The sequence below is a fragment of the Rattus norvegicus genome, chromosome 2 (assembly GCF_021556685.1).
Source record: "Rattus norvegicus strain SHRSP/BbbUtx chromosome 2, alternate assembly SHRSP_T2T, whole genome shotgun sequence".
Lineage (NCBI taxonomy): Eukaryota > Metazoa > Chordata > Mammalia > Rodentia > Muridae > Rattus > Rattus norvegicus.
Window position 1 is genome coordinate 67,599,523 of NC_141535.1, and position 26,276 is coordinate 67,625,798.

The 26,276-nt window shown below is 35.0% G+C and overlaps 1 long non-coding RNA gene across 2 annotated transcripts in view; it reads left to right on the plus strand.

Moving 5' to 3' along the window:
- Positions 1-17,946, plus strand: part of LOC102552232 (uncharacterized) — a 212,984-nt gene extending 195,038 nt beyond the window's left edge. For both annotated transcript variants that reach the window (XR_015671183.1, XR_015671184.1), the window contains one exon: positions 17,370-17,946. This is a non-coding gene — a long non-coding RNA (uncharacterized LOC102552232). The remainder of the gene's footprint in view (positions 1-17,369) is intronic.
- The last annotated feature ends 8,330 nt before the right edge of the window (positions 17,947-26,276 follow it).

Sequence of the window (26,276 nt, forward strand, 5' to 3'; positions counted from 1 at the left end):
TTCTGCATGAATGTTTTGTGTCATAACAAATTGTCATACTCGAATATGATAAATACCAATTGAAAACAGTTTGATTTGTGTACTAATAACCTGTGCTGTGTCTGATGGGATACACAATTTATAGGTAAGTATAAGAAAAGCTAATATTTAATTCTTTAACATTGCAAGCTTCCAAATCTCATATTGCTATCCAAAATAAGAATAGCCACCAATTCTCACTTAAAATTAAATACTCCCCTTAGAGCTAATGGAGATGATGAAAAGTTTTAAAAATTAACAGAAAACCACAAGTGGTTTTTGAGAGACTCACATATCATAAGGAATCCAGCCTTAAGGGATAAATCTCCAGTACACATCCTCCATCTATAATTCAGGAAACATTACTGAAAAGGGCAGCAGAATTTTACAATAGTCAGAATAGAAGGTAGTCTGTTTTGAAGTCTCTCCTTGAATGGTTGTATAAAAAAGACTGTACAATAGACTATACTACAAGTTTTATTGTACAAAATGATGTATAATGTAAATAGCTTGAAATTCCAACACAGAGTACTACATGGGTGAATCATAATTGAGATATAGTATGGGAAATTATCTATGAAGTCTATCTTCCCTTATACTGATATTTATATTATATATTTTAGTGTGCCATGTATTGAGTATATCTATTATGTAAAATATTGCCCAAATATCAACTGCACAAGTTCTATCTTTTAAGAAAAAGGATAACTATGTTACCTAAACTAAATGAATTCACAGTACTTTTTCCTAAGTTTGAGTGTTTTTACTATAAACTTTCATTGCTATGTCTGGTTCATGCTTCTTAATATACAAAAAAGTATATAAAATTTGAATCATAGAAGGTATTCGGTAGTGATCCATCTGTTTCAATTTTGTGGAATAGTTTGGATAATATTGGTATGAGGTCTTCTATGAAGGTTTGATAGAATTCTGCACTAAACCCGTCTGGACCTGGGCTCTTTTTGGTTGGGAGACCTTTAATGACTGCTTCTATTTCCTTAGGAGTCATGGGGTTGTTTAACTGGTTTATCTGTTCCTGATTTAACTTCGGTACCTGGTATCTGTCTAGGAAATTGTCCATTTCCTGAAGATTTTCAAGTTTTGTTGAATATAGGCTTTTATAGTAAGATCTGATGATTTTTTGAATTTCCTTTGAATCTGTTGTTATGTCTCCCTTTTCATTTCTGATTTTGTTAATTTGGACGCACTCTCTGTGTCCTCTCGTAAGTCTGGCTAAGGGTTTATCTATCTTGTTGATTGTCTCAAAGAACCAACTTTTGGTTCTGTTGATTCTTTCTATGGTCCTTTTTGTTTCTACTTGATTGATTTCCGCTCTGAGTTTGATTATTTCCTGCCTTCTACTCCTCCTGGGAGTATTTGCTTCTTTTTGTTCTAGAGCTTTTAGGTGTGCTGTCAAGCTGCTGACATATGCTCTTTCCTGTTTCTTTCTGCAGGCACTCAGCGCTATGAGTTTTCCTCTTAGCACAGCTTTCATTGTGTCCCATAAGTTTGGGTATGTTGTACCTTCATTTTCATTAAATTCTAAAAAGTTTTTAATTTCTTTCTTTATTTCGTCCTTGACCAGGTTATCATTGAGTAGAGCATTGTTCAATTTCCAAGTATATGTGGGCATTCTTCCTTGATTGTTATTGAAGACCAGTTTTAGGCCGTGGTGGTCCGATAGCACGCATGGGATTATTTCTATCTTTCTGTACCTGTTGAGGCCCGTTTTTTGACCAACTATATGGTCAATTTTGGAGAAAGTACCATGAGGAGCTGAGAAGAAGGTATATCCTTTTGCTTTAGGATAGAATGTTCTATAAATATCCGTTAAGTCCATTTGGCTCATGACTTCTCTTAGTCTGTCTACATCTCTGTTTAATTTCTGTTTCCATGATCTGTCCATTGATGAGAGTGGGGTGTTGAAATCTCCCACTATTATTGTGTGAGGTGCAATGTGTGTTTTGAGCTTTAGTAAGGTTTCTTTTACATATGTAGGTGCCCTTGTATTTGGGGCATAGATATTTAGGATTGAGAGTTCATCTTGATGGATTTTTCCTTTGATGAATATGAAGTGTCCTTCCTTATCTTTTTTGATGACTTTTAGTTGAAAATTGATTTTATTTGATATTAGAATGGCTACTCCAGCTTGCTTCTTCTGACCATTTGCTTGGAAAATTGTTTTCCAGCCTTTCACTCTGAGGTAATGTCTGTCTTTGTCTCTGAGGTGTGTTTCCTGTAGGCAGCAGAACCACACAAAGACACAACAAAGAAAGAGAACTTCAGACCAATTTCCCTTATGAATATCGACGCAAAAATACTCAACAAAATTCTGGCAAACCGAATCCAAGAGCATATCAAAACAATCATCCACCATGACCAAGTAGGCTTCATCCCAGGCATGCAGGGATGGTTTAATATACGGAAAACCATCAACGTGATCCATTATATAAACAAACTGAAAGAACAAAACCACATAATCATTTCATTAGATGCTGAGAAAGCATTTGACAAAATTCAACACCCCTTCATGATAAAAGTCATGGAAACAATAGGAATTCAAGGCCCATACCTGAACATAGTAAAAGCCATATACAGCAAACCAGTTGCTAACATTAAACTAAATGGAGAGAAACTTGAAGCAATCCCACTAAAATCAGGGACTAGACAAGGCTGCCCACTCTCTCCCTACTTATTAAATATAGTTCTTGAAGTTCTATCCAGAGCAATCAGACAACAAAAGGAGGTCAAGGGGATACAGATCGGAAAAGAAGAAGTCAAAATATCACTATTTGCAGATGATATGATAGTATATTTAAGTGATCCCAAAAGTTCCACCAGAGAACTACAAAAGCTGATAGACAACTTCAGCAAAGTGGCTGGGTATAAAATTAACTCAAATAAATCAGTTGCCTTCCTCTATACAAAAGAGAAACAAGCCGAGAAAGAAATTAGGGAAACGACACCATTCATAATAGACCCAAATAATATAAAGTACCTCGGTGTGACTTTAACCAAGCAAGTAAAAGATCTGTACAATAAGAATTACAAGACACAGAAGAAAGAAATTGAAGAAGACTTAGAAGATGGAAAGATCTCCCATGCTCATGGATTGGCAGGATCAATATAGTAAAAATGGCCATTTTACCAAAAGCGATCTACAGATTCAATGCAATCCCCATCAAAATACCAATCCAATTCTTCAAAGAGTTAGACAGAACAATTTGCAAATTCATCTGGAATAACAAAAAACCCAGGATAGCTAAAGCTATCCTCTACAATAAAAGGAATTCAGGGGGAATCACTATCCCTGAACTCAAGCAGTATTACAGAGCAATAGTGATAAAAACTGCATGGTATTGGTACAGAGACAGACAGATAGACCAATGGAATAGAATTGAAGACCCAGAAATGAACCCACACACCTATGGTCACTTGATTTTTGACAAATGAGCCAGAACCATCCAATGGAAAAAAGATAGCATTTTCAGCAAATGGTGCTGGTTCAACTGGAGGTCAACATGTAGAAGAATGCAGATCGATCCATGCTTATCACCCTGTACAAAGCTTAAGTCCAAGTGGATCAAGGACCTCCACATCAAACCAGACACACTCAAACTAATAGAAGAAAAACTAGGGAAGCATCTGGAACACATGGGCACTGGAAAAAATTTCCTAAACAAAACACCAATGGCTTACACTCTAAGATCAAGAATCGACAAATGGGATCTCATAAAACTGCAAAGCTTCTGTAAGGCAAAGGACACTGTGGTTAGGACAAAACGGCAACCAACAGATTGGGAAAAGATCTTTACCAATCCTACAACCGATAGAGGCCTTATATCCAAAATATACAAAGAACTCAAGAAGTTAGACCGCAGGGAAACAAATAACCCTATTAAAAATGGGGTTCAGAGCTAAACAAAGAATTCACAGCTGAGGAATGACAAATGGCTGAGAAACACCTAAAGAAATGTTCAACATCTTTAGTCATAAGGGAAATGCAAATCAAAACAACCCTGAGATTTCACCTCACACCAGTGAGAATGGCTATGATCAAAAACTCAGGGGACAACAGATGCTGGCAAGGATGTGGAGAAAGAGGAACACTCCTCCATTGTTGGTGGGATTGCAAACTGGTACAACCATTCTGGAAATCAGTCTGGAGGATCCTCAGAAAATTGGACATTGAACTGCCTGAGGATCCAGCTATACCTCTCTTGGGCATATACCCAAAAGATGCCCCAACATATAAAAAAGACACGTGCTCCACTATGTTCATTGCAGCCTTATTTATAATAGCCAGAAGCTGGAAAGAACCCAGATGCCCTTCAACAGAAGAATGGATACAGAAAATGGGTACATTTACACAATGGAATATTACTCAGCTATCAAAAACAACGAGTTTATGAAATTCGTAGGCAAATGGTTGGAACTGGAAAACATCATCCTGAGTGAGCTAACCCAATCACAGAAAGACATACATGGTATGCACTCATTGATAAGTGGCTATTAGCCCAAATGCTTGAATTACCCTAGATGCCTAGAACGAATGAAACTCAAGACAGATGATCAAAATGTGAATGCTTCACTCCTTCTTTAAACGGGTCACAAGAATACCCTTGGCAGGGAAGGGAGAGGCAAAGATTAAAACAGAGACTGAAGGAACACCCATTCAGAGCCTGCCCCACATGTGGCCCATACATATACAGCCACCCAATTAGACAAGATGGATGAAGCAAAGAAGTGCAGACCGACAGGAGCCTGATGTAGATCACTCCTGAGAGACACAGCCAGAATACAGCAAATATAGAGGCGAATGCCAGCAGCAAACCACTGAACTGAGAATAGGTCCCCTATTGAAGGAATCAGAGAAAGAACTGGAAGAGCTTGAAGGGGCTCGAGACCCCAAAAGTACAACAATGCCAAGCAACCAGAGCTTCCAGGGACTAAGCCACTACCTAAAGACTATACATGGACTGACCCTGGACTCTGACCTCATAGGTAGCAATGAATATCCTAGTAAGAGCACCAGTGGAAGGGGAAGCCCTGGGTCCTGCTAAGACTGAACCCCCAGTGAACTAGTCTATGGGGGGAGGGCGGCAATGGGGGGAGGGTTGGGAGGGGAACACCCATAAGGAAGGGGAGGGGGGAGGGGGATGTTTGCCCGGAAACCGGGAAAGGGAATAACACTCGAAATGTATATAAGAAATACTCAAGTTAATAAAAAAAAATAAATAAATAAATAAAAAAAAATTTGAATCTTCTTTTGATAATCTTAATAGTGTAATAAGTGCAAAGGAAGCTAATTACATTTTTTACTAATATCAGAGGTAATTTAAATGTACATTAGACAAAGCAGATATTATTTTTGTGAGATCCAACTGTCAAGAATGTGAACTATTTTCTGTTCATGTGGTTTCATTCTTAATATATATTTGGTCTGTATTTATATCAACTGAGTAGAATGTACTTGAAGCATTTCACATTTTTGATTATTGGGATTAGACTTAGATGTGATTAATGAAACCATAGCACCAAGTGCTTCCAAAAAAATTGGAGAGATATTATAATAGCACATCTGAAAGCTTTAGAACAAAAAAAATGAGCATACCAAACAGGAGTAGACTACAGGAAACTATCAAATTGGTCGCTAAAATTGACGTTATAGAAACAAAAAGAATACAAAGAATCACTTAAACAAAGAGCTGGACCTTTGTAAAAATCAACAAGATAGACAAACACTTATTCAAACTAAATGAGCACAGAGGGAGAATATCAAAAATCACATAATGAAAAATGAAAATAGGAACATAACAACAGACACAGAGTAAATCCAGAGAGAATCATTAGAATTCATAATACTTAAAACACATAATGTTAAAAACCTTAGGTTAATGAAGACTTTGTTTGTGTTTTTCTTTGTTCTGTTGTTTTATATTTGATTAAGATGAAGGGGCTTGCAACCCCATAAAAACAATGCCAACCAACCTGAATTCCCAGGGACTAAACCACTACATGGCTCCAGTTACATATGTAGCAAAGGATGGCCTTGTTGGGCACCAGTGGGTGTAGAAGCCTTTGGTCCTGCCAAGGCTGGAATCCCCTACCCACACCCCTGAGTGTAGGGGAATGTCAGGGCAGGGAGGCAGGGAGTGTGTGGTTTTGGAGGGGGAACACCCTTATAGAAGGGGGAGTGGGAGGGAATGGGGACTTAATGGATCAGAAAGGAGTAAAGAGAATAACATTTGAAATGTAAACAAAAAATATCTAATTTAATAAAAAATGGTATATTGGATATCATTTTTAAAAAATAAAGTAGGTAATACTAATTGTACCTTGAAGACTTCTCTTTTTTTTATCTTATCTTATATAACCAGTTTGAAACTTCTAGAATCTGCATCTTATGTTTGTTTTTTTTTTTTTTTTTTGGAGCTGGGGACCGAACCCAGTGCCTTGCGCTTCCTAGGCAAGCGCTCTACCACTGAGCTAAATCCCCAACCCTTATGTTTGTTTTATTATGTCTGCATTTGTTGGAGTCAGCTTATGGGTGGAGATTCCTAGAGGACAACATGCTCCTAAGCATAAAAAAGTATCATTAATAGTGTTAGGATCTGGTGCTAACCCATGGTATGGGTCTCAAATTAGGTTGTATTGTGGCTGACCATTGCCTAAGTCTCTGCCCCAACCTTGGTGCCTGCCTTACTTCCAGACAGGATAAATTTTGGGCTGAAATTTTTGTGAGTGAGTTGGTGTCCCTATCACCACACTGGGGTTCCTGCCTGGCTATAGGAGGTGGTCTCTTCAGGTTTCATATTCCCAATGTATTGAGTCACAACTATAGTCATCCCCCATTGATGCGTTGGCTGCTCCTTTTATTCCTCTGTATTATCTTGAAGATGCCCTCACTTCCTCATGCCTGTCAGTTGCAGATTTCCATTAATTTTCATGGCTATTTAGCCATATTTCCTGTTCTTCTTCACAGCTGATCCCGAATACCCCATTTCCTCCACATCTACCCTCCCTCCCAGTTTTCTCTTTGCATCTTTGCATCTACCTATTACAACTATTTTATTCCCCCTTCTGAGTGAGAATCAAGTTTCATTGCTTGCTCCCTCCGTGTTTAGCCTCTTTGGGTTTGTGGAGTGTAATATGCTACCTGGCCTATATTGTATGACTAATATCCACTTATAAGTGAGTATACACTATGCATGTCCTTTTGGGACTATGTTACCTCACACAGGATGATATTCTCAAGTTCCATCCATTTGCCTGCAAAATTAATGATGTCTTGGTTTTTAATAGCTTAATAGTATCCCATTGTTTAGATGCGCCATACATTCTCCATCTACTCTTCAGTTAAGGGCATCTAGGTGGTGTGCAATCTCGGGTTATTATGAATCAAGCTGTTATGAAAATAATTGAACAACTATGTGAGGTATTAGAGCATTATTTGTAACATAAACCTGTAATCGCTATCCAGAAATTATAAAGTCCAGCAATTCCTTGTTTACTTTACTTTTCTAATTTTCCATTGTGTTTCATTTCATAACTATAGAATTTAGATTGTATTAAGTGAAGTGTTGCTTTGCCTCAAATATTCTGTGCATATATATATATAGATATATATATATACATATATATATATAGATATATATACATATATATATATATATGTGTGTGTGTGTGTGCATGTTATGCAACCTCCTGAGATATATTCTTTGTAATCAGTACAATATATTTAAGTGTATATGCAGATATTATGAGAAATTCTCATATTATATAAGTTCCTGGGAATCACCACATATTTAATACATGAAAACTACTAAAATTACTGCCTTTCTTGTTAATGTTAATTTGGGTCTGCCATTTATATCTAATACATTTTTATTGAAATTTCTGATAATTTTTCAAATTTATAATTTGTTAGAAGAATTCTTATTCCCTTACATTTTTTCTATGATTTATATTTGTGTGTCATTCACAGACTCTTTTCTGATTATGCCTTAAAACTACTTAAAACTTTGATTTATCTAGTGCTCTAACTACAACAGATAATCAATACAGTGTCCCTGATTCTGGATTTATTAATTGGGTGAAACACAGTTGATCTATTTATTCCTCTAGAACACCACTTGTCAAGTCATCCATGTTTGCTTTGCATCACTATCATCAAAGACAGTTTGATGTACAACCTTCTAAAACAAACTTCTTTTGATATTTCTTCAGCTCTAAAATCCTGAGTTCCTGATATTGTCCCATCTAGGGATGAGCAGAGTTCATAATTCCTTCTTGCTGACTTGAAAATACATCATTAAAAAAGCCTGTCAGTTGTCCACTTGACTGTGTGATGTGAGTTATTAGTTCTCTGAATTCTGAGAAAATTATTACCATGGGACATCTTGAGATGTGGATTATATTTCATTAGACCCCTATACACATCACTTATAGCAAAATAGTTGCCTAAATTCATGGCCAAATTCAAGGTTGTATTTAGAATTGTAGGCTAAATGCTGAAAGGGGTTTTTCATATTTATTCAAAAAATAATATGGCGTGATGGAAGAAAATTATGAAACATGTTAGGTATGGATTTGTGCAATTATGATAGAATAAACATACTTTAGCATACTAGTGGTTTTGTCCTGTAGCCTTTATATAAAATTAATGTACAAGTAATTGTTACTTTCGCTGGCCATATGGAGATTGTCTTTATGTATACAAAAAGAGGATTAATTAATTCTGAAATTGAATTCTTTTTCTATTGTTTGAAAATTTCATACATATATATAGTGGCTTTTGATAAAAATCCACCCTTTGATCTTTATCCTGAAAACCTTTCTCTATTTCTATTTCTTTTATACCTTTCTAACAGCAGTGTTCTTTTTTCTTCTTTTTAACCCATTGAGTCCAGATATTACTTCAATGAATGCAAAGGTAGACTGGAGTATTGTCAAATCTTATACTATAGCATAGTATCAGAGGACATACATCCTTGAAAAAAATAATTTTTTTCTCTGATAGTAGCCATCAATTGCCAATAGTACGTCAGCTTCTGTTAGAAATTTGTGATCCTTTCTCTTATGGTTTAGTTGTTCTTATGCAGGTCTTATGCAGACAGAGCTGCTGTGCATTCATGTGTTCAACAGCCTATTCTATGTGGATATCACCATTTGATTGCAGCATTCTATTATCTCTATTTTATTGTAAGCTTTCTGCTCTCTCTTGCAATAATACCAAATCTTTGTGAGAAAGGGCTGTATTATAGGTGGCCCCAAAATACTGAGCATTGCACAATCTATTTCTTATTCTCTGTCCCTTGAATGGTTCTGTAAGTCATCATCTATTGAAACTGAAAAATCTTCTCTAAAGACTAGAGGTAAGTACATATAGGGCAGTTTAATACTGTATACATTTAGCTCAATAACATTGCTGAGTTTTCTTGGACCTGTGATCTAACTACATATCAGCTATGCTTCTATTTAATCTCACCAGAAGTGAATCCTTTCTCATCAATCAAGCCTTAGTCTAATCAGAATTAGTTGATTACCTCCATATTATTACTATCAGAATCCCACAGTGAACATATGTGAGCTATTGGTCATTATAATTTATACAGTTCACATGTGGCAAGTAATATTGTTTTCTTTTCTACTCTGGTATCATGCATAGCACATTCCAGCATCATGAAAGCTAACGAGTAGGGCTAATTATTCCAGGTCAGTACCACCTTGATTTCTGCAGATTTTATGATTTTAGGATTCAATACCATTAACAGTAAGAATTTAACATCAGTTTAATTAGAGAAATGAATATCAAAAGCAATAGTTTTAATGTTGTGGGGGTTTTGGGATCCTACTAACCAGTAACTTAGAAAGAAGTGCCTCATATAAGCTGATTCGAATTTGGGTTGCAAATCTCAATTTTGTTGATTGGACTAGGAATTAGGTTTTACTGTTACTCAGTAAAGACAAAGTTAATTCACAGTCTAATAACTGAGCTACATAATGTACTTGGTTCTCTTACTTTCAGGCATGTAAATAATGGCTTCTTGGGAAAGGGTTTCCTTTCATAATAGTGTGTGGATGAGCATGTATGAGTGTGCACTCACATTTCTCTCTGTGTGTATGTGTATGTGAGTATGATGTTCATGCCCATTTGGATGTCATAAGACATTGTGAAAATCAGTTGTCTTTCCTACTACAATGTTTCTATAGAATAAACTCAAATAGCTAGGCTTGATGACAGGGACCTTTCCTTACTGAGCCAACTTGATGCCCTTATAATGTGGTTTCTATGAATTGAATGGATTGGCATGACAGTAAACTTCTTCTTTCCTAAAGTGAACAAAAACTCTATTCTTTAAAATTTGGACTCCAGATTTATTTTTTATTAACTGAGAATAGCATAGCCTATCAAATTATAGAGAATATCTGCAGAAGTCTTTCATTTTTTATAAAATGAACTAGTTAATTTTATACAAGAACTAATGAGAACTCTTTAAGAAAGCTCCAACCTAAGACTGGGTCACACTTGTACTTTATTACCAGCTACAACTTTACAGTATCTCCTTTTTGTTGTAAGAATTTATGGACTGATAAAGAAATCTTGACTATCAAAGAGGACATGGATTACCTTCCCATTCCTGTAGACTAAAACACTACACTGTTTTATAGGAACTACCACGATTAGACCACAAACAGTCAGTTACTTCTATGATTCTATGATTTCAATTTTTCTTTGAGTGACTCTGAAGAGTATTTGTGTTAGAAATAACAAAGCCTTACATTTATACCAATAAGTTATTGATATCTAAAGGTAGAACAATTTGTTTCATTATTTTATAAATAGCATCAACAAATTTATCCTGCCATACAAAACATTGAAGAGGTTTTTATGAATACAAAATCATAAAGGTGGAAATAAGTCCAATCACAGATGGATCATAATCTTGTTAATTTTGTGAATTAATTATTCTTAAGCATGGAATAACATTAGTTTATAACCTCGAATTTATATTAGGCCCTCGAAATCATATATGTTATGCTGAATACAGAGAAAATTCAGAATTATTTATCTGTATATAAATTCACCACCGTTTACTGCATCAATTTTGGAATTATAGAATATAACACACTATACTTTTATAAAAAAGTACTTGAGAAAACACACTTCAATCAGAGTTTAACTTTTGTTAAGTTCTCATAGCATGTAATAGCTTACATGATAGGAAGGAGCATAATACATTTGATGATGTTTCTATTACAATAACATTTAGAGGATATCTGGTGAGCTTTGATTTTTTTCATTAAAACAAAGGTCAATACGAGGTTACATTTCTACAGTCAAAATGCAGAGATAGGAACTATAGTATATATTTGAAAGTGACCCTATTCATTATAGCACAATATAATCCCTTAACAAATGCTTGCTTCCGGCTCTCAACAATCTTTCCTTTACTAGGTGCAAATGTCATTGAGATTGAAGATAGGATGTATGTATTATTTTCCACTTCAATTATAAGTTAACATTATTCTCTGTCCTTACAAAATACAGAAAGATGGCTAACGTTGACATAGATCTTAAATATCGAGTGTAGATTTTGTTGCTCTTACATATTTGTAGCAAGAAGGACCATGTGTGTATCTTGTTTGATGGCAAATATACTGTGTAAGAGTTATTACTGTATATGTTTCAATTAGTTACAGAAGGCCAGAAAACATAGAGGATGAGGATCTCAGAATTCTACTGAGGGGAAAGATTTAAGGAAACATGGCAAAGAAAGCAGTTACTGTTGAATATGAAATATTGTTCCTCATCACACATTTTGACTTTTGGTTGAAAGTCCATTTTATTGGATATTAGGATGGCAACCAGGCAACATACACATGATGATATGAGGCCCCCAACATATGTACAGCAGAGAATTCCCGGGTCTGTGTTTAATCAGAGAAGACACATCTAACTCTCAAGAGACTGGAGACACCAGGAAGTTTAGAAATCTGGGGGGTGGGTAGGGTGGGGACATCCTTGTGCAGACATGGTGGGCAGGGGATGTGTGGGATACGGAACTGTCATGGGGTTTACCAGGAGGGGAATAAAATCTGGAGTGTAAGAATAATTTTAAAAAATTTAAAAAAGAAGTTATTGTTAACTAGAACTTTGCCCCAAAACAAGCGAATGAAGTTGTTTTTAAATGAGGCTTACATTTTCCTCATTTGTCTTTGATGGATCACAGAAAATTCAAAAATAATGATTAATAATTCATGGTCAGTAAAGAGTAGGCTAATTTGGATGTAAGTACACAGTACTATAGTTGAGCCAATTCTATGCGTGTCTGACATTAGGAGACAGAATGTACATTCCGATACACAAAAAGATTGATAAGGATTCCATTTTGTTGGAAGTTTTGCTTTTTAATTTTTGTCTTACTTCACATTTTTCCCAATCCTTTTGATTTTGCATTGCGGCTAACATCATTAGTGAGCTTTAATATGCCCTAGATATTAGAGGAATTTATCAGTATATTTATTGAGAGAAATGATAATGTTGAGGCTCTATATTAGAACCATCTAATTCTACAACCCTATATACACCATAATCCCATGCATTGGAAGCCCTGTTTTATTATATCTGAAGATATTATTTTCATTTTTCTCTTCCCTAAATAAATTTATACATAGATGTTCTTTACCCATATGCTCAGTTCTCTTAAGATTACACAAAATAAAACATCTGGGAATTTTTTTAAATAAATTATAAGAGTTTTTTTCAAATTAATCATGCAAATTTGATATTTTAGATGGAATAAAAAAATCTCTGTGAGGTTGACTGAGATAACCCTTTCATAGTCTATAACTACTAATCTAAGCCTCTCATATCAGACTTTAAACCTAATGTTAGCTGAGACTCAGGGGGTGATCACATTAAACAAAGAGTTTTATTATGGGGGGGATTTGCAATGATACAAACAAGATATCATATTAAAAAAGAGTATGTTTTCTACTATGGGGATGTTTTTGCAGCTTCACAGCTGGTATAACAAGATGAATATTATATTAAGAGTTAAAATGATTGAACAATTTTATTTTTATGTCATATATTTGACTGAATGTTATATGCATAGATTTAACTTAAAAGTGTAAAAATTAATCCATTAAAATCAAGAGTTGCTCTCTGAGTAACACTATTTCTAAAAAAATGGCAGAGGTCATACAATCTGGACAGTCACTGTGCATAACACACAAGATAAACAATAAAGGAAAGACAACTTTGCTACCCCTTTTTATTGGTGGGTCTCTCTCTCTCTCTCTCTCTCTCTCTCTCTCTCACACACACACACACAGAGAGAGAGAGAGAGAGAGAGAGAGAGAGAGAGAGAGAGCCAGGAATAAGACTTTATATATTTTTTAACATGTTTCTGTTTTAAAGGGATAGCAGATAATACATGAGAAACAACTTTTCAGATAATTTTGCAAATGAAATGGTACTCATAATAATTTCAATTAATTCTTTTATCCAGAATAATCATTTTCCAAAGCAAGTGCTCTTTGAGTTGCAAAGATTTAGGTATGCCTTGGGCATTGAATCTTTGATCTAATTTCCTACATACTCTAATAATATCTTGTGGCAATTGAGGAATACAAATTAAGAATGAGATCACATGTGTGAAATATTTAGTACTTTTGTCTAGAGCTCGGAAAACAGTTAATTAAAAGCTATGTTTTGCCTTTTTCATGAGCTTAATGGAATGAAAATTCACCATAGGATAAACCTGTGCTTCTCCTTAGGTATTACTAGAATGTAGCTAATCAACAATACAATGATAAACTTATTTTTTCACATGATTTAGTGGCTAATGGAAGGCATATTAACATATCTCTCCCATGGTAATTATACTTATATGACAAAACCTCTGTAGAACAGATAAGCTGAATATCAGCATATTGGAATTTGATTTCTTGTATTCCTGGACCAAATGAGTGAAATTGGAGATCATGGATGAACTAAAAGAAAAAACAAACTATAATTGACAACATTTATTTCACTCCTTAGTGAATTGATGACAAAGGGCACATTATGAGCTAAAAGCACTGTTATATAGGTAAAGAAATATATTCGCACCAAGAATATGCTTCTTGAAACAGAATATTTCTTATCTAGCAATTTCCTCTGAGATTAAAACCATATATATATATATACATATATATATATATAATTACATTTCATGTTCTATATATTATATACAATATAAATTATATATAAAATCATATATAGAATTATATATTTATATATATATATATATTATAGTAAAAATGACTAGACTCTCTTGGTTCCCATTACATATATATATATAGACAAGTCCAGCATCATAGAATATGCAGACACCAGCCAGCATAACCAGTATGAAGGAGAGAAACTAAAGTACTAGAAGAATTAAGAGACCAAAGTAGGTAATTGGAAGAGGCTTGGATCAACTGAGCCACCAGGAATGAACATCCTCTTTCCTGTTGAGTAATCTTTACTTATTCCATGTGCTCCTTTGAGCTACCACCTATGCTGGCATAAGTTCTAGGTTTACGTAGCTCTCTTTGTATCACATCTGCTCTGATAACTAACCCCTAACGTATTTTCTTTTAAACAATCCCAATAAAAATCATTGATTCACCATGTTGGTTTTTGGTGAGGGCCATATTGTGGTCTCTCACAAGTTCCCTGTCTGGAGGGAAAAGTGTTGTTTACTCCTCCCTATCAATAATGTCACACTTCAATAGTTTTCTGAAACCTAAAACTAATATGGACACTTAAAAAGTAACTGGTTAATTGTTGAAGGTGAAGTAGAGATTATACTCTAATATACTGAGTCATACAGATCTATGATCGCTTTACACCCATGCAACTATTTAAAGTGTATCTCTATAGAGAAGGAAAAGTACTATATTCATTTTCCTGTAACTCTATGTTTAACAATCTTCCAATATTGAAGTGGGCACTAAAATGTGATGATAGGCTCATAACACCAACCTTGTCTGTTTTACAAGTTGTTCCCAGTTAGGAAACAGTGTAATCATTAAACCACCAATTCAGTATATCTAATAATATCATTTCATTATTGGTGGGAATTCTAACATACCTAGCTACTTCTTAAATAATTTGGCAAAAATAAATAAATTAAAAATTTTATCAGAATACATTGCTAGTACTCTTGGGCACTTTGCCTAGTAACTTCAAAATATATGTATACTAAAATATTCTGATAAATAATGTTATAACTTTTACTCATATTGCCATCAAATTGAAGAAACAAATACCTTTATAAGTCACTAAATAATTAATTTATGTTATGCAAACAAAGAAAATACATTTCAGTGTGAAAAATAATTAAGCCCTCTACTTGTAAAAAAAATCAATTTATGTTCAATGTATAGGCATTAGTAAAAGTAGCCAGTGTGTTAAGGCCACATACTATAGAATTCAAAGTTTATCACATCTTGAAAAAACAAATATGTAGAAAAAATAAAAATATGGATAATTTTCAAATATTTACAGGAAACAGAGGACTTATTTACATGGGCACATTTTTTCAAAATGGCTGAGGATACTTTGTAGCACAATGTACTTGTGGATAAAAACACTTTTGAGTTGTCAAACTTCACAGACTGTTACATTATGGATGGAAAACTTTCATAGAAATTAGTATTAATAAAAAGGTCTTAAAATGGGCTAAGTTCCTTATGTGTCCTGTTATTGCCTCAAAATATTTAAAAAAATTTAAGGAAGGCAAGGGTGAATTTGGTCAGGGGTCATGAACGTACACTACCACTACATGGATGTTATTGTCACAGAGTTTCAAGGAGGCTGTTCATACTGCTCTCTTCACTACATGTAGGAGAAATGATAATGTAATATATAAGTGTCTTTTTTTATACAATTCAGCAGATCAGCCCTTGGAATTGTATCAAATTGAGTCACAATGCGTATTTCCACCTCAGTTAGGTCCTACAGCTTTTAAATAAAACGAAAAACAATAACAAAATATTTCCCACCGTTTTGGAGGAAGGGGAGTTCAATATCAAGGCATCATATGATTGAAATCTTTTGTAGGGCTCTTTCAATGGCAAAGTAAGACACCTTTCTTTAGCCTCTATTTATGAGGGTACCTCTCTTTTTCATGAAGCTCTGTCATCATGAGTAAATTCCAAAAGTTCATTCACTTTAAAGACAACTCAATGTAGATGGAGTGGTCAAAGGATTCATGGGTAAGTTTTTAGGTATTAAGATGCATACACACCTTTAGTATAAAAATACATTACTTTGTTTGGTCACTATACAGGGCATAAAAGAAACAACTTGCAGTAATAATAAGTCATGAAGCATCAAGATTTTGGTCAAAAGAACTAAGATGTTTTTGTAGGCAAGAATAGTCCACATTTACAAAGAAAAAAATATACATAATGAACCTGGTGCATGTGGAAATATATCTAATAAAAAATAACAGAAAAAAACCCTGGACTTTAAAAGAGAAAAATAATAATAAAAGAAAACAAGGGAGTACTATTCCCTCTTTTTTAGCAAATATCAATGAAATAGCTCTGTTAGATAGTCTTCAGCAAAGAGATGGTGTACATACACTTTATTCTGACTAACTAAGGACAGGATATAAACCTTTGGAGGGTGAATTTTTATGGTGGATATAAGATCACTGGCTATAGAGCTTGATGTACAGTAAATGCATCATTTATATGTATAGGTATTACAGAAATCCCAGGTATTCCTGGGCGGGTTCCTATAGGGAAAGAGGAAATTGAACTTCTAGAATTGCCAAGGATTATATGACATTCCTCAGGTAGAAGATTGGGGTCCCCAGATCAGGCAGGGAAAAGGAACACACACAAAGAAAAGGGAGTTTTGCTCCTAGTTCAGAGAACCTATCCTGATAAAGTAGACTACAAAATTGACTGTGGGTGTGCAACACATAAACACATCTAATGCCTGGTTAGGCAAAATGAGAGCCAAACTCAAATTGGGTTGACCCTAGAGCGTTTCTATATCTCTACTTTGTGTATCTAGGCCTAGACCTGTAAGCTTCTAGCCTTCCTCTTCCAGACTCCATCTTCTAACCTAGGCCTAGAATGTTTTAGCCTTTGAGACTTAGTGCTGAATAAGCTTACTCTTTCTTATTCTTTTCTGAACTCTGACTAGCCTGTTCAACTCAACTATTCTAGCTCAAACTCCCCTCCATGCTGGCAGATTCAAACTGGCTTCTTTCAGCTTCTCACTAAATTTCTCAGCTTAGCCTAAAACTAGCTCTGGCAATTTGTGTGTAATTCTTTGCCTCCTTATTCTCTGACAGGCCTCTGCTGACCTGTACTACAAGAACTACAAAAACTGAACAGAACTGGACAGAACTGAATAAAAAGGAAGAGAACTCCAAGAAATTGACAGAACTCAACTGCATTCTACTGAACTGCACTGAACTCAACTGACTGAACTCATCTGACCTCTGCTGCATTGCATAAATTCAGCTGAAATGCACCTTCTAAACTGCTCTCCACTCCAACTCACTCTGCACTACTCTCCTAAGTGGCCTCTCCTTCCTGTGACCTTATGAGAGTTGAGCATATCCGATCTCTGACTCATTTTATCAATTTTTTCTCTTATCTGTCACATTGTCTCTTCCTCCTTTATATACAACTTTCTAATATGGCTTCTCCCTTTCACAAACTAACCATACCTAAATTGTTTGGGATTGAATGTGTGTAGTAAGGGCATGTCTGCATTCCATCCAGAGGGAACAAACGTGCATCTGTGTTCCCGCCATCACACAGACCTAGTTTTTTGGATGTGATCTCATGCCATTTTGCCATTTTGCTGATGAGGGAAGCCATGTTGCTGGATTAAAATTCCTCTAGACATCTTTAATGAACACTTGAATGGACAATTCGTACTTATTTTATTCAGTTTCTTTGATGTTTAGGAAATAATTGTCTTAGTTATTTTTCGATTGCTGTGATATTATACAATATCCAAAAGCACCGATGAAAGAGAACATATTATTTACTAGGGTTGATGACATTATGTTGGATAGCATGGCAAAAAATCAGCCAAACATCAGTTGGAGCAGTAGCTAAGAGATTGCATCTTAATTCAAAAGCATGAGGCCATGAGAGCTAATTGGGAAGGAATCACATATACTTTTGGAATCTCAAAGCCTATCCCAGTAACAGTTTCTGCCCACCCCAGTAACACAGCTTCTCAAACAAGGCCAGATCTCCTAATCTTTCCCAAACCTTTCCCTAGCTAGGAACAAGTATTTAAGTGTATGTCCTTATAGACACTATTCACAATCAAACCACCCCATTCATTAACCATTTTATTTATTTAAATATATATTTTGCTATAGTCTGAATTAGATCTGGTGCTTAATAAATGGTAGTTAACTATTCTACCACTGAGCTGGAAACAGAGAGAGAGAGAGACAGAGAGAAAGAGAGATATGAGAGACAGACAGAGAGACCGAGACTGAAAGAAGATGTCTAGATAGAGACAGACTGAATATGCAAGTTTTTATGGATATTCTTGGATGTGTAATCCTATTGTTCAGGCCACCTGAATAACTGCTATCACCAACACGCATTAGCAGACTGCACTTATCTTTGTTTAGAATCTGGTTTTCAGATGGAGTTAGCGCGTAAAATATGTATTCAATAATTAAGAGGATTTGGATTTTGGTTTTTAATTTGGGGCTTATTTTGGGGGGATATTTGTTTGAGAATATGAGTGTCCATTGGAAATAACAAATTGTGATAAATTTATAAAATCACAGATGTCCTTAAATGAAAAATACTTGTAGAAAATTTAAAAACCTATTAATCTAAAGTTAAATTTAATTTCTTTACATGAACTCTGCTGTTAGCATGTGGTAAGAAACCATGACATGTTTACAGAAACGTTTTGCTTTTATTTGCTTAATATAATAAATGGCTCTTTAACATTAAGATTCTTTTAGTAAAGGAAACTATTCATGGAAGAGTCAAAACTGAATATTTAAAATACTACCTAAAATTTGGTTCCTTTGCTTGTTCTATAAGAAAATAACTAGTGATATTTTTTTGTAATTACTTTTATGAGCTCTAATACAGACAGTATACATGAATAAGTTCAGTTAAATTTCAAGGAAAAAAAGAAGAATGACCTTACACAATCAAGAAAATGAATAATTTAAAAAATTTATAAGGTAAAATATGACAGTAATTTTCTCAAGCAGTCAGGCACATTGCCCTTTTATATTACTAGACCCAATGAATTATGAATGTTGGCTGAATAAAAAGCCCGAGGGTGACAATGGAGCCACATTTTGCCATTTGCACTTACAGAATATTCTCTGTCCTACTTGCATTTCCAAATCTTTCCATTAGCAGCAGTTGGCAAAGATGTAGGATGCACAAGAGGAACAGTAGGGGTTGGGGAAGGGGAGATACCAATTGTGTTACAATGACCAATCTAAGGCATGCAGATGATTTGGTATTTTAAACTATGCAAGCAGCCGGAATCAGCAAATTCACCTTATCCCTAAACTACCTGAGCACACAGAAGCGAAAATCAAAACAAGAAAGGCAGTTTTCAAGTGCATACATCTCTGCTGTAGAAATTGTAAGTGGGAAGAACAGGTGTTCTGAGAGATTCTACAGTGCTTCAGTTGCTAAGGAAACTGCTTTCATCAGTTCAGAAAGGCTGATAACCTGGACGTGTGCTGCCAAATTGCTACCAACAAAGGTTGGAACTGATATAAACATGCATAAATAAATGACAAGGACACAGGTAGTTTTAACTATAACCACTAGATAAAGTTATATTTGGAGATGCCTGGGAAATAGTGTATTAAGCAAGAATAGTTTAATTATTGTTAAAAAAGACAGATCTGAAAATATGATTGCAATTAAAGTGTAAAAATAGAAAGTTAATTTATCTAACTTGTCTGTAATTTCTAGCACATCCATTCAATTGACGACATACAAGTCTAGAGGTACATAATAAATTCTGATTAATATTTGGCAAACTCTCACCTATACAAACATTGAAGGCCTTAAATACTAGACATCTTTACAACTATATACATAAATTACCTTTTTTATGAATGATGTTCTGAAGGTCTTCATAGAACAAAGAAGCATTTTTTGAATGATGCAAGAATCATGACACAATATGATTAATATAAACCATGATCTTCTCCTGAATTTTATGACGAATTCATTTGTATTCCTGCAGATGTTTGGTTGAAGGCCTAGATTGAAGTTTGTTGAAGTATCATTTGTGTGATATAATATTTGTTGTTTTGTTTGTGTGTTTTTTGTTTTTCCCGTGTAAAAGACCTAGTAACAAAATCAACTGCTGTGCAATAAGGGAAGGGAGTAAAAATTGTGTTAGAAAAACCTTTTCCTTTGGTTTGATTGGTACATAACTGCTCATATTGTCCTTTTGTGAATTAAACTTTATATATCACATTATCAAGAAACAATTAAAACTAAGACTAACAAACGACTGTGTGATTCTTCTTGCTAACATCCTGATTATTTTTTAAAGACCCAACAATCTCAGAGGAAAACATATATATACATTAATGTTTTCTTTTAATTAATTAGAAATATTCCAGGCTGTGGTGGTATGTACCTTTAATTCCAAGTTAGTTAAATATCTGAGTCTGAGGTCAGCCTGGTCTACAGAGAGATTTCCAGAATAACCAGGTTACACAGAGAAACACTGCCTCAAGGAAACAAAAATGCCAAATAAAATAAAAAATAGAATAAGAGAAAATAAATAACAAGGAATTTTATTGAAAATCATAGCAAAGGATGATTAAATTATTTTACATCTTTATGCCAAAAACTTTGGTATTTCCCTTGATTTTTTCATTTGGAATAGAAATAAATGTTGCAGGTTTGTTTTCTAGTCATTTGTGTTGGCATTATATAATTTTGGAAAAGTTTAACAGAACTGGCACATCTGCAGATAATGGCAGAGTTTGATATTTATAAACTATCACGATTTCTATAAATATATGGTTTCAGTTTCCATGGAAATTTATTAATCACTAGCGCTGCTTTTGTTTATCTTCTTTTAGTAGGATTAAATAATGCTATTTAGGAAGCTTCTTTTAAAGCTTTTAATAATTAACTATTTGACTCTCATTTACAATGTTGATAGAACATTTAATAATTGTATCATGTACTTAATGTTTTAAAACTGTAGCTTTCAGTGAAAGTTGTAAATGCAAACTATTAGAAATGATTTTTATTATTACTGTGGCTGTCTTCCAGGTTTTCTGTTATATTTTCCTTTGATAAATTTGATTTTAGCAATTGTGAAAGTGACTCTAAGTTTATTGTAAAAGTATTTGCTTAGAAGGAGATAGGGTTAAGGCATGCCCTGAGTACATAAAGTATACAGTTCACTAACTGACTCTCCTCCTGCTTGAGAATGTCAAGCAATGGCATTAAAATCTTATTCTAGAAAATATGAAAGTTATTTTTAAGCATTAATTAATACACTTGCAAATTTTAGATTTGGGTCTTGCTTATGTGTGGTGGTTATTCTTTTGAAACTTGACACAATGTAGAGTTAACGAGAAGAGGGAATATCAGTTGTGAAAATGCCTATATAAGATCAATCTATAAGGCATTTACTTAATAAGTGATTGATAGAAGAGGTCTCAGCTTATTGAGGGTACTGTGATCTTTGGGCTAGTGTGCTGGGCCCTGATTTGGAGGTCCTGGCTTCTATAATAAAGCAGACTGAGCAGGCAATGGGAAGCAAATCAGAAAGCAGCATCCCTCCATAACCTCTGTTTCAGTTCCTGCCCTGTCTGAGTTTCTGTCCTGACTTCCATTGATGTTGAAAAGCCAAATGGAAGTATAAAGCAAATGAACTTGTTTCTTCCCAATTTGATTCATGGACACAGTGTTTTCCTTCAACAATAGAAACCCTAAACAAGATAATGTGATTAAGTGATATGTAAGATATATATATGTATATATACATATATATATTCAAATAATGAAAGATATGTAAAAGATATACTTCTATGATTATCTGTCATGTAGTAGACACAATAAAATATCAATACATTCTATGATAAGTTTTCTGTTTTTGTCTACATAAACAATTTTCATTTTTATTAAATATGAAGCAGAATACTACATTTTAAGTTTTCCTCATATTGAGAAAGTAGAAGATTGTACTTACTGTTTCCATTATGAAAGACTAGATATTTCTAGAGCAGCTTCCAGTATATATATATATATATATATATATATATATATATATATATATATATATATATATATATATATGTTGAGTTTCCCCTATACATCAGGCAGGAAGGCAATGGCTGATCCCAGGAAAGATGTCTGGTTTCTGAGTGAGGGCTGAAAGTACTGATGGGCTGGAAGAGAGACCTTCACCTGGTGATTTATGCCCTTGCTCTTTACCAGAAAGGCCTCCCCAGACATCAGTGATTCTTGATGAAGTAGATGGCACTTCCTTGTCTAAAAGGTTTTACTGTTATGGCATATGTGAATGCATATGTCTTCCTGAGGGTGAATGAGAGATTAAATAATTTTGCAGGAAGGAAGGCACAGGAAGGGAAGCTCATTGGCTAAACACTCAGGACCTATCTGGATACCTCATGGTGAATTCTGTTTTTATACTATGTGACAACTTGTCTTGGCCCTCTCAATGAAGTATCTTGTTTACTTGTTCCAGTACAGGTAGACCCTGCTGGGTAAGAGCTGATTCTAACACCTGCTGTTCTCAATTATGTGAATTCCCGGGGATCTTGAAAGTGCTTCTACCTTACAAGGTCTTCTATCTGGTTACACAATTCACTTGTGCCACAGTACAGGTGAGAGATTCACCAAACATTGAAAAATATAACTATTATATGGCTTAGCTGTACCACTTCTGCAGATATCAAAAAATTATCGCAGTCAGCATAGCACTAGTATCTTATTTATCTATTGTGTCAATATTCACAATACTCAAGATAAAAATACAGCTTCAGAGTCCAAACTATGGATGAAGAAAATGTGATGTGTATAGAAAATAGAATTTTAGTCAGCTGTAAATAGAGTTGAAAATATATTATATTCTATAAAGTAGATGGTAATAGTTATACAGGTTCCTTTTCTGTGTCACCTTGGCACAGCTAGAGTTATCACAGAGAAAGGAGCCTCCTTTGAGGAAATGCTTCCAGGAGATCCAGCTCTAAGTAATTTTCTCAATTAGCGATCAAGCATCGGAGAGCCCATTATGGGCTGCCCATCCCCCATGATCACTGATTGAGAAAATGCCTTACAGCTGGGTCCCATGAAGGCATTTCCACAACGGAGACTCCCTTTTCTGTGATAACTCCAGCTAGTGTCACCTGGGCACACAAAACTAGGCAGGACAGTATCCTATTGGTTAGTCAGACATATATTTTCTACACATTTAGCATACACAGTTTTATGAGGTCCCATTTATTGATCTATTCTGCTGATTTACCTGCCTCTCTCTATATAAATACCATACAGTTTTTATGACTATTGCTCTAAAATACTGCTTGAGATCAGGGATGGTGATTGCCCCAGAAGTTCTTTTATTGTTGAGTGTAGTTTTCGCTGTCCTAGGTTTTTTTGTTATTCCAAGTTAATTTGCAAATTGCTTTTTCTATCGCTACAAAGAATTGAGTAGGAATGTTGATGGGGATTGCATTGAATCTGTAGATTGGTTTGGCAAAATGGCCATTTTTACTATATTAACCCTGCCAATCCATGAGTATGGGAGGTTTTTCCATCTTCTGAGATCTTCTATTTCTTTCTTCGGAGACTTGAAGTTCTTGTTATACAGATCTTTCACTTGCTTGGTTAAAGTCACACCAAGGTATTTTATGTACTTTTGGACTATTTTGAAGGGTGTCAGTTTCCCAATTTCTTTCTCAGTCTGTTTATCCTTTGAGTAGAGGAAGGCTACTTATTTGTTTGAGTTAATTTTATATCCAGACACTTTGCTGAGGTTGTTCATCAGGTTTTGTAGTTCTACTGTGAAAATTTAGGGTCACTTAAGTATGCTATCATACCATCTGCAAATAGTGATGTTTTGACTTCTTCCTTTCCAATTTGTATCCCTTTTGACTTCCTTTTGTTGTCTGATTGATCTAGTTATGGTACGAAATTGAATAAGTAGGGAGAAAGGGGGCAGCTTCATCTAGTTTCTGATTTTAGTGAGATTACTTCAAATGTCTCTCCATTTAGTTTAATGTTGGCTATTGGTTTACTGCATATTGCTTTTACTATGTTTAGGTATGAGCTTTGAATTCCTGATCTTTTCAGGACTTTTATCATGAAGGGGTGCTGATTTTTGTCAAATACTTTCTCTGCATTTAATGAAATGTTCATGTGGGTTTTTTTTCTTTGAGTTTGTTTATATAGTAGATTAAGTTGATCGATTTCCGTATATTGAACTGTCCCTGCATCCCTATGATGATGCCTACTTGATCATGATGGATGATTGTTTTGATGAGTTCTTGGATTCGGTTTGAAAGAATTTCATTGAGTATTTTTGTGTCAATATTCATAAGGGAAATTGGTCTGACAGTCTCTTACTTTATTGGGTCTTTGTTTGGTTTAAGTATAAGTGCAATTGTGGCTTCACAGAAGGAATTATGTAGTGCTCTGTCTGTTTCTATGTTGTAGAATAGTTTAGACAGTATTAGAATGATGTCATCTATGAAGGTCTGATAGTATTCTGTACTAAAACCATCTGGTGTTCGGCCCTTTTTGCTTGGGAGAATTTTAATGCCTACATCTATTTCTTTAGGAGTTATGGGATTGTTTAGATGGTTTATTTGATCATGATTTAACTTTATTACCTGGTATTTGTCTAGAAAATTGTCCATTTCCTCCAGATTTTCCAGTTTTGTTGAATATATACTTTTGTAGTAGGATGTGATGATTTTAATTTCCTCAGATTCTATTGCTATGTCTTCCTTTTCATTTCTGATTTTCTTAATTTGGATACACTCTCTGTGCCCTCTGGATAGCCTGGCTATATATTGAGCATCTAATCAAATGTTTTTTTTTTATTGATTGACAAAAGATGTTTAAATCTGAGTCAAAATATTAACAATAAATACATTCATTATATTAATAGAAAATAAACTTTTTGTCTAAAATGTTTTAATTAATAAATTAAAGTTATTGGTGCTTATTTGAGCACCTCTTTTCAAAAATATTTTTCTGTTTTTATTTCTATTTTATTTGTTTAAATTTCAAATGTCAACCCCTTCCCTTTCTCCCCTCCGCAAGCCCCCCAAACCATTCCACCTCCCCTTGCCTCAAAAAGGATGCTCCCCCACCCACCCATTCCAGCCTCATCCCCTTAACATCCATCGTCTCTGGACATCAAGCCTCCACTGATCACCTCCCTTCCCATGGATGCCAGATAAGGCCGTCCTCTGCACTACAATATGTCATGGTGAGTGATGGACTGACTCATATATATTCTTTGGTTAGTGGTTTAGTTCTTGGGGTCTAAGAGGTCCAGTTAGTTGATACTGTTGTTCTTCCTATGGGGTTGTAATCCCCTTCAGCTCTTTAAGTTTTTCCCCTAACTCCTCCATTGTGTTCCCCAGGCTCAGTCCAATGGTTGACTGTGAGCATCTCTCTTAGCCAGGTGCTGCCGGAGCCTCTCAGACAAGAGCTATCCTAGATTCCTGTCTCCAAACACTTCTTGGCATCAGTAATCATGTCTGGGTTCGGAGTCTACGAAGTCCATCAAAAACTTTTTTTTTATCTTAAAGGATTTTTTCTCCATCTTTATTAAATTGGGTATTTCTTATTTACATTTCAATTGTTATTAAATTTCCCGGGGTTTCCAGGCCAACATCCCCTAGCCCCTCCCCCTCCCCTTCTATATGGGTGTTCTCCTCCCGATCTTCTCCCAATTACCGCTCTCCCGCAACAATCCCGTTCACTGGGGGTTCAGTCTTGGCAGGACCAAGGACTTCTCCTTCTACTGGTGCCCTTACTAGGCTATTCATTGCTACCTATGAGGTTGGAGCCCAGGGTCAGTCCATGTATAGTCTTTGGTTAGTGGTTTAGTCCCTGGAAGCTCTGATTGGTTGGCATTGCTGTTCATATGGGGTCTCAAGCCCCTTCAAGCTCTTTCAGTCCTTTCTAAGATTCCTTCAATGGGGGGTCCGTTCTCAGTTCAGTGGTTTGCT